Genomic DNA, 13,730 nt, shown 5'->3' on the forward strand with positions numbered 1-13,730 from the left:
TTTTGGGCACAGCCGAGTAAATTCATGTACTTTTTCCATTAATATATTGCTCACAACAGTTTGAGCTTGGGGGCCGAGAAACAACTGGATAGACTTTTTATCATCAATGTTTTACTTTTTCATCCAAAATGAAAAAAAAAATGCTGTAAACTTATTCTTTAAATACAGCTATTCATTACTATCATACAATATCAGAAAGCACTCATTTATTTGAGACTGCAAATATTCTGAAGCAGAATCTGGAATAATTTAATCTATGCTGTGGAATTATTGTAATTTCTGATAACAAAAATTTAATTATACAGTGACTGACAATTAACATTCCAAAATGAGCACAATGATTGGTCAGCCAAATCAGTGTGCCCACTGTAAAGCAAACATATACCAATGGAAAAAAAAATTCTGGTCGCCCAGACTTTTTTTCCATTAATATGCTATTAAAATTTTATTTAATTTTCTTTCATTTTGTTTTTAAAAAATAAACTTACAAAAATCTGAGACAAACAACAGAGATGGGACAGAGACAAATACATGAATAATCAGGTACATTATGCAAAACTAGAAAAACATACCTGATTATCCTTACATTTTCTCTCTCATCTCCCTGATTCATTTAAAATCTCTAGATTTCATTCTTTATGTATGTATATATATATATATATGTATATATATATATATATATATATATATATATATATATATATATATATATATCAGGCAATGGAGATCTTCCTTTCTCTGTTACTTTCTTTTCACAGCACTGATGAACTGTGTAAGCATGGGAATGTACATTCCATACTCATAGGCATTCACAGCACTGGTGTACTGTGTGAGCATGGGAATGTACATTCCATACTCATGGGCATTCACAGCACTGGTGTACTGTGTAAGCATGGGAATGTACATTCCATACTCATGGGCATTCACAGCACTGATGTACTGTGTAAGCATGGGAATGTACATTCCATACTCATGGGCATTCACAGCACTGGTGTACTGTGTAAGCATGGGAATGTACATTCCATACTCATGGGCATTCACAGCACTGATGTACTGTGTAAGCAGGGGAATGTACATTCCATACTCATAGGCATTCACAGCACTGATGTACTGTGTAAGCATGGGAATGTACATTCCATACTCATAGGCATTCACAGCACTGATGTACTGTGTAAGCAGGGGAATGTACATTCCATACTCATAGGCATTCACAGCACTGATGTACTGTGTAAGCATGGGAATGTACATTCCATACTCATAGGCATTCACAGCACTGGTGTACTGTGTGAGCATGGGAATGTACATTCCATACTCATGGGCATTCACAGCACTGATGTACTGTGTAAGCATGGGAATGTACATTCCATACTCATGGGCATTCACAGCACTGATGTACTGTGTAAGCATGGGAATGTACATTCCATACTCATGGGCGTTCACAGCACTGATGTACTGTGTAAGCATGGGAATGTACATTCCATACTCACGGGCATTCACAGCACTGATGTACTGTGTAAGCATGGGAATGTACATTCCATACTCACGGGCATTCACAGCACTGGTGTACTGTGTAAGCATGGGAATGTACATTCCATACTCACAGGCATTCACAGCACTGGTGTACTGTGTGAGCATGGGAATGTACATTCCATACTCACGGGCATTCACAGCACTGGTGTACTGTGTGAGCATGGGAATGTACATTCCATACTCACGGGCATTCACAGCACTGATGTACTGTGTAAGCATGGGAATGTACATTCCATACTCATGGGCATTCACAGCACTGATGTACTGTGTAAGCATGGGAATGTACATTCCATACTCATGGGCGTTCACAGCACTGATGTACTGTGTAAGCATGGGAATGTACATTCCATACTCACAGGCATTCACAGCACTGATGTACTGTGTAAGCAGGGGAATGTACATTCCATACTCATAGGCATTCACAGCACTGATGTACTGTGTAAGCATGGGAATGTACATTCCATACTCATGGGCATTCACAGCACTGATGTACTGTGTAAGCATGGGAATGTACATTCCATACTCATGGGCATTCACAACACTGATGTACTGTGTAAGCATGGGAATGTACATTCCATACTCATGGGCATTCACAGCACTGATGTACTGTGTAAGCATGGGAATGTACATTCCATACTCATGGGCATTCACAGCACTGATGTACTGTGTAAGCATGGGAATGTACATTCCATACTCATGGGCGTTCACAGCACTGATGTACTGTGTAAGCATGGGAATGTACATTCCATACTCACAGGCATTCACAGCACTGATGTACTGTGTAAGCAGGGGAATGTACATTCCATACTCATGGGCATTCACAGCACTGATGTACTGTGTAAGCATGGGAATGTACATTCCATACTCATGGGCATTCACAACACTGATGTACTGTGTAAGCATGGGAATGTACATTCCATACTCATGGGCATTCACAGCACTGATGTACTGTGTAAGCATGGGAATGTACATTCCATACTCATGTGCATTCACAGCACTGATGTACTGTGTAAGCATGGGAATGTACATTCCATACTCATGGGCATTCACAGCACTGATGTACTGTGTAAGCATGGGAATGTACATTCCATACTCATGGGCATTCACAGCACTGGTGTACTGTGTAAGCATGGGAATATACATTCCATACTCATGGGCATTCACAGCACTGATGTACTGTGTAAGCAGGGGAATGTACATTCCATACTCATGGGCATTCACAGCACTGATGTACTGTGTAAGCATGGGAATGTACATTCCATACTCATGGGCATTCACAGCACTGATGTACTGTGTAAGCACGGGAATGTACATTCCATACTCATGGGCATTCACAGCACTGATGTACTTTGTAAGCACGGGAATGTACATTCCATACTCATGGGCATTCACAGCACTGATGTACTGTGTAAGCATGGGAATGTACATTCCATACTCACGGGCATTCACAGCACTGATGTACTGTGTAAGCATGGGAATGTACATTCCATACTCACGGGCATTCACAGCACTGATGTACTGTGTAAGCCTGGGAATGTACATTCCATACTCATGGGCATTCACAGCACTGATGTACTGTGTAAGCATGGGGAATGTACATTCCATACTCATGGGCATTCACAGCACTGATGTATTGTGTAAGCACGGGAATGTACATTCCATACTCATCGGCATTCACAGCACTGATGTAATGTGTAAGAATGGGAATGCATACTGATGGGTGTTCACAGCACTGATGTACTGTGTAAGCATGGGAATGTACATTCCATACTCATGGGTGTTCACAGCACTGATGTACTGTGTAAGCATGGGAATGTACATTCCATACTCATGGGCATTCACAGCACTGGTGTACTGTGTGAGCATGGGAATGTACATTCCATACTCATGGGCATTCACAGCACTGATGTACTGTGTAAGCATGGGAATGTACATTCCATACTCATGGGCATTCACAGCACTGATGTACTGTGTAAGCATGGGAATGTACATTCCATACTCATGGGCATTCACAGCACTGGTGTACTGTGTGAGCATGGGAATGTACATTCCATACTCATGGGCATTCACAGCACTGATGTACTGTGTAAGCATGGGAATGTACATTCCATACTCATGGGCATTCACAGCACTGATGTACTGTGTAAGCATGGGAATGTACATTCCATACTCATGGGCATTCACAGCACTGATGTACTGTGTAAGCATGGGAATGCATACTCATGGGCATTCACAGCACTGATGTACTGTGTAAGCCTGGGAATGTACATTCCATACTCATGGGCATTCACAGCACTGGTGTACTGTGTAAGCATGGGAATGTACATTCCATACTCATGGGCGTTCACAGCACTGATGTACTGTGTAAGCATGGGAATGTACATTCCATACTCATGGGCATTCACAGCACTGATGTACTGTGTAAGCAGGGGAATGTACATTCCATACTCATGGGCATTCACAGCACTGATGTACTGTGTAAGCATGGGAATATACAGTCCATACTCATGGGCATTCACAGCACTGATGTACTGTGTAAGCATGGGAATGTACATTCCATACTCACGGGCATTCACAGCACTGATGTACTGTGTAAGCATGGGAATGTACATTCCATACTCACGGGCATTCACAGCACTGATGTACTGTGTAAGCATGGGAATGTACATTCCATACTCACGGGCATTCACAGCACTGATGTACTGTGTAAGCATGGGAATGCATACTCATGGGTGTTCACAGCACTGATGTACTGTGTAAGCATGGGAATGTACATTCCATACTCATGGGCATTCACAGCACTGATGTACTGTGTAAGCATGGGAATGTACATTCCATACTCATGTGCATTCACAGCACTGATGTACTGTGTAAGCATGGGAATGTACATTCCATACTCATGGGCATTCACAGCACTGATGTACTGTGTAAGCATGGGAATGTACATTCCATACTCATGGGCGTTCACAGCACTGATGTACTGTGTAAGCATGGGAATGTACATTCCATACTCATGGGCGTTCACAGCACTGGTGTACTGTGTAAGCATGGGAATGTACATTCCATACTCATGGGCATTCACAACACTGATGTACTGTGTAAGCATGGGAATGTACATTCAATATTCATGGGCATTCACAGCACTGATGTACTGTGTAAGCATGGGAATGTACATTCCATACTCACGGGCATTCACAGCACTGATGTACTGTGTAAGCATGGGAATGTACATTCCATACTCACGGGCATTCACAGCACTGATGTACTGAGTAAGCATGGGAATGTACATTCCATACTCATGGGCATTTACAGCACTGATGCACTGTGTAAGCATGGGAATGTACATTCCATACTCACGGGCATTCACAACACTGATGTACTGTGTAAGCATGGGAATGTACATTCCATACTCACGGGCATTCACAGCACTGATGTACTGTGTAAGCATGGGAATGTACATTCCATACTCATGGGCGTTCACAGCACTGATGTACTGTGTAAGCATGGGAATGTGCATTCCATACTCACAGGCATTCACAGCACTGATGTACTGTGTAAGCATGGGAATGTACATTCCATACTCATGGGCATTCACAGCACTGATGTACTGTGTAAGCATGGGAATGTACATTCCATACTCACGGGCATTCACAGCACTGATGTACTGTGTAAGCATGGAATGTACATTCCATACTCATGGGCATTCACAGCACTGATGTACTGTGTAAGCATGGGAATGTACATTCCATACTCACGGGCATTCACAGCACTGATGTACTGTGTAAGCATGGGAATGTACATTCCATACTCACGGGCATTCACAGCACTGATGTACTGTGTAAGCATGGGAATGTACATTCCATACTCACAGGCATTCACAGCACTGATGTACTGTGTAAGCATGGGAATGTACATTCCATACTCATGGGCGTTCACAGCACTGATGTACTGTGTAAGCATGGGAATGTACATTCCATACTTATGGGCATTCACAGCACTGATGTACTGTGTAAGCATGGGAATGTACATTCCATACTCATGGGCATTCACAGCACTGATGTACTGAGTAAGCATGGGAATGTACATTCCATACTCATGGGCATTCACAGCACTGATGTACTGTGTAAGCATGGGAATGTACATTCCATACTCATGGGCATTCACAACACTGATGTACTGTGTAAGCATGGGAATGTACATTCCATACTCATGGGCATTCACAGCACTGATGTACTGTGTAAGCATGGGAATGTACATTCCATACTTATGGGCATTCACAGCACTGATGTACTGTGTAAGCATGGGAATGTACATTCCATACTCATGGGCATTCACAGCACTGATGTACTGTGTAAGCATGGGAATGTACATTCCATACTCATAGGCATTCACAGCACTGATGTACTGTGTAAGCATGGGAATGTACATTCCATACTCATAGGCATTCACAGCACTGATGTACTGTGTAAGCATGGGAATGTACATTCCATACTCATGGGCATTCACAACACTGATGTACTGTGTAAGCATGGGAATGTACATTCCATACTCATGGGCATTCACAGCACTGATGTACTGTGTAAGCATGGGAATGTACATTCCATACTCATGGGCATTCACAGCACTGATGTACTGTGTAAGCATGGGAATGCATACTCATGGGCATTCACAGCACTGATGTACTGTGTAAGCATGGGAATGTACATTCCATACTCATGTGCATTCACAGCACTGATGTACTGTGTAAGCATGGGAATGTACATTCCATACTCACAGGCATTCACAGCACTGATGTACTGTCTAAGCACGGGAATGTACATTCCATACTCATGGGCATTCACAGCACTGATGTATTGTGTAAGCACGGGAATGTACATTCCATACTCATGGGCATTCACAGCACTGATGTACTGTGTAAGCATGGGAATACTCATGGGCATTCACAGCACTGATGTACTGTGTAAGCCTGGGAATGTACATTCCATACTCATGGGCATTCACAGCACTGATGTACTGTGTAAGCATGGGAATGTACATTCCATACTCATGGGCATTCACAGCACTGATGTACTGTGTAAGCATGGGAATGTACATTCCATACTCATGGGCATTCACAGCACTGATGTACTGTGTAAGCATGGGAATGTACATTCCATACTCATGGGCATTCACAGCACTGATGTACTGTAAGCAGGGGAATGTACATTCCATACTCATGGGCATTCACAGCACTGATGTACTGTGTAAGCATGGGAATGTACATTCCATACTTATGGGCATTCACAGCACTGATGTACTGTGTAAGCATGGGAATGTACATTCCATACTCATGGGCATTCACAGCACTGATGTACTGTGTAAGCATGGGAATGTACATTCCATACTCATGGGCATTCACAGCACTGATGTACTGTGTAAGCAGGGGAATGTACATTCCATACTCATGGGCATTCACAGCACTGATGTACTGTGTAAGCAGGGGAATGTACATTCCATACTCATGGGCATTCACAGCACTGATGTACTGTGTAAGCATGGGAATGTACATTCCTTACTCATGGGCATTCACAGCACTGGTGTACTGTGTAAGCATGGGAATGTACATTCCATACTCACGGGCATTCACAGCACTGATGTACTGTGTAAGCATGGGAATGTACATTCCATACTCACGGGCATTCACAGCACTGATGTACTGTGTAAGCATGGGAATGTACATTCCATACTCACGGGCATTCACAGCACTGATGTACTGTGTAAGCATGGGAATGCATACTCATGGGTGTTCACAGCACTGATGTACTGTGTAAGCATGGGAATGTACATTCCATACTCATGGGCATTCACAGCACTGATGTACTGTGTAAGCATGGGAATGTACATTCCATACTCATGGGCATTCACAGCACTGATGTACTGTGTAAGCATGGGAATGTACATTCCATACTCACGGGCATTCACAGCACTGATGTACTGTGTAAGCATGGGAATGTACATTCCATACTCACGGGCATTCACAGCACTGATGTACTGTGTGAGCATGGGAATGTACATTCCATACTCACGGGCATTCACAGCACTGATGTACTGTGTGAGCATGGGAATGTACATTCCATACTTATGGGCATTCACAGCACTGATGTACTGTGTAAGCATGGGAATGTACATTCCATACTCATGGGCATTCACAGCACTGATGTACTGTGTAAGCATGGGAATGTACATTCCATACTCACGGGCATTCACAGCACTGATGTACTGTGTAAGCATGGGAATGTACATTCCATACTCATGGGCATTCACAGCACTGATGTACTGTGTAAGCATGGGAATGTACATTCCATACTCACGGGCATTCACAGCACTGATGTACTGTGTAAGCATGGGAATGTACATTCCATACTCACGGGCATTCACAGCACTGATGTACTGTGTAAGCATGGGAATGTACATTCCATACTCACGGGCATTCACAGCACTGATGTACTGTGTGCATGGGAATGTACATTCCATACTCACGGGCATTCACAGCACTGATGTACTGTGTAAGCATGGGAATGTACATTCCATACTCACGGGCATTCACAGCACTGATGTACTGTGTACGCATGGGAATGTACATTCCATACTCACGGGCATTCACAGCACTGATGTACTGTGTAAGCATGGGAATGTACATTCCATACTCACGGGCATTCACAGCACTGATGTAATGTGTAAGCATGGGAATGCATACTCATGGGTGTTCACAGCACTGATGTACTGTGTAAGCATGGGAATGTACATTCCATACTCATGGGCATTCACAGCACTGATGTACTGTGTAAGCATGGGAATGTACATTCCATACTCATAGGCATTCACAGCACTGATGTACAGTGTAAGCATGGGAATGTACATTCCATACTCATGGGCATTCACAGCACTGATGTACTGTGTAAGCACGGGAATGTACATTCCATACTCATGGGCATTCACAGCACTGATGTACTTTGTAAGCATGGGAATGCATACTCATGGGCATTCACAGCACTGATGTACTGTGTAAGCATGGGAATGTACATTCCATACTCATGGGCATTCACAGCACTGATGTACTGTGTAAGCATGGGAATGTACATTCCATAGCACGGGAATGTACATTCCATACTCATGGGCATTCACAGCACTGATGTACTTTGTAAGCATGGGAATGCATACTCATGGGCATTCACAGCACTGATGTACTGTGTAAGCATGGGAATGTACATTCCATACTCATGGGCGTTCACAGCACTGATGTACTGTGTAAGCATGGGAATGTACATTCCATACTCATGGCGTTCACAGCACTGATGTACTGTGTAAGCATGGGAATGTACATTCCATACTCATGGGCGTTCACAGCACTGATGTACTGTGTAAGCATGGGAATGTACATTCCATACTCATGGGCGTTCACAGCACTGATGTACTGTGTAAGCATGGGAATGTACATTCCATACTCATGGCGTTCACAGCACTGATGTACTGTGTAAGCATGGGAATGTACATTCCATACTCATGGCGTTCACAGCACTGATGTACTGTGTAAGCATGGGAATGTACATTCCATACTCATGGGCGTTCACAGCACTGATGTACTGTGTAAGCATGGGAATGTACATTCCATACTCATGGGCATTCACAGCACTGGTGTACTGTGTAAGCATGGGAATGTACATTCCATACTCATGGGCATTCACAGCACTGGTGTACTGTGTAAGCATGGGAATGTACATTCCATACTCATGGGCATTTACAGCACTGGTGTACTGTGTAAGCATGGGAATGTACATTCCATACTCATGGGCATTCACAGCACTGATGTACTGTGTAAGCAGGGGAATGTACATTCCATACTCATGGGCATTCACAGCACTGATGTACTGTGTAAGCAGGGGAATGTACATTCCATACTCATGGGCATTCACAGCACTGGTGTACTGTGTAAGCATGGGAATGTACATTCCATACTCATGGGCATTCACAGCACTGGTGTACTGTGTAAGCATGGGAATGTACATTCCATACTCATGGGCATTCACAGCACTGGTGTACTGTGTAAGCATGGGAATGTACATTCCATACTCATGGGCATTCACAGCACTGGTGTACTGTGTAAGCATGGGAATGTACATTCCATACTCATGGGCATTCACAGCACTGGTGTACTGTGTAAGCAGGGGAATGTACATTCCATACTTATGGGCATTCACAGCACTGATGTACTGTGTAAGCATGGGAATGTACATTCCATACTCATGGGCATTCACAGCACTGATGTACTGTGTAAGCATGGGAATGTACATTCCATACTCATGGGCATTCACAGCACTGATGTACTGTGTAAGCATGGGAATGTACATTCCATACTCATGGGCATTCACAGCACTGGTGTACTGTGTAAGCATGGGAATGTACATTCCATACTCATGGGCATTCACAGCACTGGTGTACTGTGTGAGCATGGGAATGTACATTCCATACTCATGGGCATTCACAGCACTGGTGTACTGTGTAAGCATGGGAATGTACATTCCATACTCATGGGCATTCACAGCACTGATGTACTGTGTAAGCATGGGAATGTACATTCCATACTCATGGGCATTCACAGCACTGATGTACTGTGTAAGCATGGGGAATGTACATTCCATACTCATGGGCATTCACAGCACTGATGTACTGTGTAAGCATGGGAATGTACATTCCATACTTATTGGCAGTACTTCAGGAAAGTCCCGGGATACTGGGGGGAAATGCAGAACAGCACCATGGCACTATTATACAAAGGCATTATTTAAGAAAAGTAAGTAACAATTTTCTTAAATAATGTCATTGTACAATAGCAATAACCCATTGCTGGGTGTGGGTAATAGGTTCATAGGTAGGTACTAGGCTATCTGCCTGAGGGCATTTATAAGCCTAGCCAGAGTGTGTCAGCTTTCACCACCCCATTGATTAATTAACTGAGCCTCTGTCAAGAAGAGCCAATTAAGTGATCCCAGGGGTGTATTTTCTGTTACCCATCCACTCATCAAGGTTTCTCTTGAAGAGTGTTAGTGAGGAACCTGCCTAATGTAGTTAGGAATTTTGTTCCAAAGAATGGGGAGTCTCTGTGACAGGAATTTATCCCTCCAACATGTTCTATTTATTGTTGTGGCAAGGTTTAGCTCACTAGAGTGAGTGTCTCGCAGTGACTTGGATTTCTTTAGGTGGAGCATGTCCATCAATTCTGTGCTGGACATGGCTTTGTAAGTCAGGCAGAGATCATCTCTTAGTAAGCGATATGCCACTGAGTACAGCCGGAAAATTTCCAGTCGGGCTGCATAGGACATATATTTGAGGCCAGTAATTCTCTTGGTGAGGTACTTTTGTGGTCTTTCCAGCTGTTGGAAGTGTCTTGTGAGGTACATCACAAATGGGGCTTTGTGCTCTATGATGGGTCTGATGAGTGATGAGTAGAGGGGCACTATAACCTCTTTATTTCTAGATGTGAACCCTTTAGTAATTAGATGGGCTACATAGAAGGATTTCCTAACTACTTTGGCAATATGATTGTCAAAGGAGAGATTACTATCTACCTGGGTCCCCAGATCTTATTACCTCTTCTGTATTAAGGGGGCTGCCACCTATGTGGTAATTCATGGGTGTTTTGTTTTTCCCAAATAGGATGACTATGCATTTTTTGGCATTTAGCTTGAGACCATGACTTTGGCACCAGGTGTCCGTCTCAGTAAGGCCCTTTTGGAGAATATCCGTGTCAGCCGGAGAGTCAATTATGGCTCCAGGTTTGCAGTCATTAACGAACTTGGTTAGCCATAGTCCTCCTGTGTTTGCCTGTACATCTGAGAAGTATATGCCGAACAGTAGGGATCCCAGGACCGAGCCTTGTGGGATACCACTTGTGACTGGTTTAAAGTCGGACCTGGAGCCCGCTATTCTGTCTGTAAGCCAGTTGGCAACCCATCTCATGATGTAGGGGTTTATGTTCAGGCTGGTGAGTTTTTCTATAATTCCCAAGTGGGGAATGGTATCAAAAGCCTTGGCAAGGTTAAGGTAGTCTGTGTGAACCACCTTCCCCTCATCTATGGCCTTGGTGACTGTCTCGAAGAAGTCAACAAGGTTTAGTAGGCATGATCTGCTCTTAACAAAGCTGAACTGGGTCAGGTCAAGTGTTTGGAGGTTCCCAATGTCTTTGTTAAGGAGTTCCATGATTATGCGCTCCATAGCCTTGCAGACCAGGCTAGTCAGGCTTATGGGGCGATAGTTACCAGGGTCAGTTGTGGCCCCTCCTTTGTGGAGTGGAATAACCATTGCTGTGAGCCATTCTATGGGTATGTAGCCTGTGGAGAGGCTGAGGTTGAACAGTGTGTTTAGGTGGGTGGTTAGTTCGTTCGGCAGTTCATGCAAGACGCAGCCTGGGACACCATCTGTCCCATTGACACTGTGCTTTTGGCTTTTGAAAGGGCTGTTTTCACCTGTGCATCTGTGATTTCTGGGACACTACACTTTTCCTGTATTGTTGTGGGCCCTGTTGGGGGTGAGAAGGGGGTGAAGTTTGCACTGAATCTATCTGCCAGGATGTTGGCAATATCAGTAGGTTCAGTATATTTTGTGATATTTTGCACTAGCTCAGAGCATATCTGTGAGTTGCCACTTAGATTCTTGGCATAGTTAAAGAAGGTTTTGTGGTTATCTTTTGAATCCTTGGCTATTTTTCTTCCAAAGTTAGCCTTGGATGACTTTATGAGGGACCTTAGTTTCTTACTGATACTGATCAGGGATGTCTTTCCTTCTTGAGATTTGCTTTTTTTCTGAACTAGTTTCCTCCTTCTATGGTATAGCCTGTTTATGGCAGGGGTCCACCAGACTGGTTTCCTTCTCTTAGGGGAGTAAGTCTTGGTTTTGCTATGGATGGCATGATCCATGCATCTTTGTAGGTGCTCATAGAGTGCATTTGTAATGGTTCCTGCATCTTGGACACTGTTATCCTTTAGCGTGGGGGGCTGTGAAACTTACCACCTCTGTCTTAAGTAAGGTGAAGTTTGCTATAGAAAAGTTTTTCATTGTGGTTTCCTTGGTTGGGGGTGGTGGTGTGGTGTGTACATCCAGAGTGATTAGTTTATGGTCTGATCTAACCAGTGACGGGTTGACCTCCGGTGTGGAACACCTGTCGCCCATGTTGGTGATGACCAGGTCCAATATGTTTTCACCTTTGGTAGGGGAGTTTACCAGCTGATCCAGGGCATTTGAGTTGATAAATTCCAGGAAGCGCTGGACCTGGGAGCTTGTACTTCAGTAGTTTTCCCAGTTAATGGTAGGGTAATTGAAATTGCCCAATATCAGGGTGTTCGGTAGGACCTTCATGTTTTCCAGTGTCTCCAGAAAAGAGGAGTGGTGGTCCTGGGTCATGGAGGGTGATCTGTAGCAGGCCACAATTTGCATTGCAGATTTGCTTGATGTTAGTCGCACATGGATGATCTCAGAGGTATTATGCTGCGCCACTAACCTGGAGTTGTAGGTATCTTTGTTGAATATGGATACACCCCTCCTTTTGTGTTTCGGTCCATGTTCTGTGGCCGAAATGTGCGGTATGAGTTGTAGCCCAGTAGTGCTGGGGTGCTCTGTGGAGCCTTGAACCAGGTTTCAGTTACTGCACAGATGTTGACGTCCTCCATACTGAGGAGTGCTTCGAGCACATGCATTTTGAGATTTAAACTCCTGGCGTTGAGTAGCATAACCCTCATTTTTTTATTTGTGCTGTTTACGGAGGTGGGTTTGACTTTTCAGCCTTGCCTAAAAAGGCACTATGGGGGCAACAAGACCCTTGGCCAGTATTCGAAAGCCTAGGGTTGACAGGTGCAAGCCGTCTCTTGCGAAGCCACGAGTCTTGTCGAGCATGTCATCCCAGGCTGACAGACACTGGATCCCCTTTGAATGACACCAGAAGCTTAGCCAACTGTTGAAATTGATCATTTTTTTCTTTATACTGTGGTATCATTCTTGGTGAGGGCAGGATGCTACTCAGGGTCAGGGTTAGGGTCATACCAGCCTGGACTACATGATCAGAGAGCTCTTCCATGTCTCTTTTCATGTAGTCCAGGAAGGTACATCTCAGGTCATTCACACCAACATGAACAATGACAGAGCCATATTTGTACTTGTTCTGGATTTAT

General features: G+C 43.9%; 1 protein-coding gene across 1 annotated transcript in view; it reads right to left on the reverse strand.

Annotated features, from left to right (window-relative positions):
* Window positions 1–13,730, reverse strand: part of EMILIN1 (elastin microfibril interfacer 1) — a 632,809-nt gene that overhangs the window by 30,749 nt on the left and 588,330 nt on the right. The gene's annotated exons all lie outside the window — the stretch shown is intronic.

This window comes from Protopterus annectens, chromosome 2.part2 (assembly GCF_019279795.1).
Source record: "Protopterus annectens isolate FY-2018-M chromosome 2.part2, PAN1.0, whole genome shotgun sequence".
NCBI classification, from domain to species: domain Eukaryota; kingdom Metazoa; phylum Chordata; order Ceratodontiformes; family Protopteridae; genus Protopterus; species Protopterus annectens.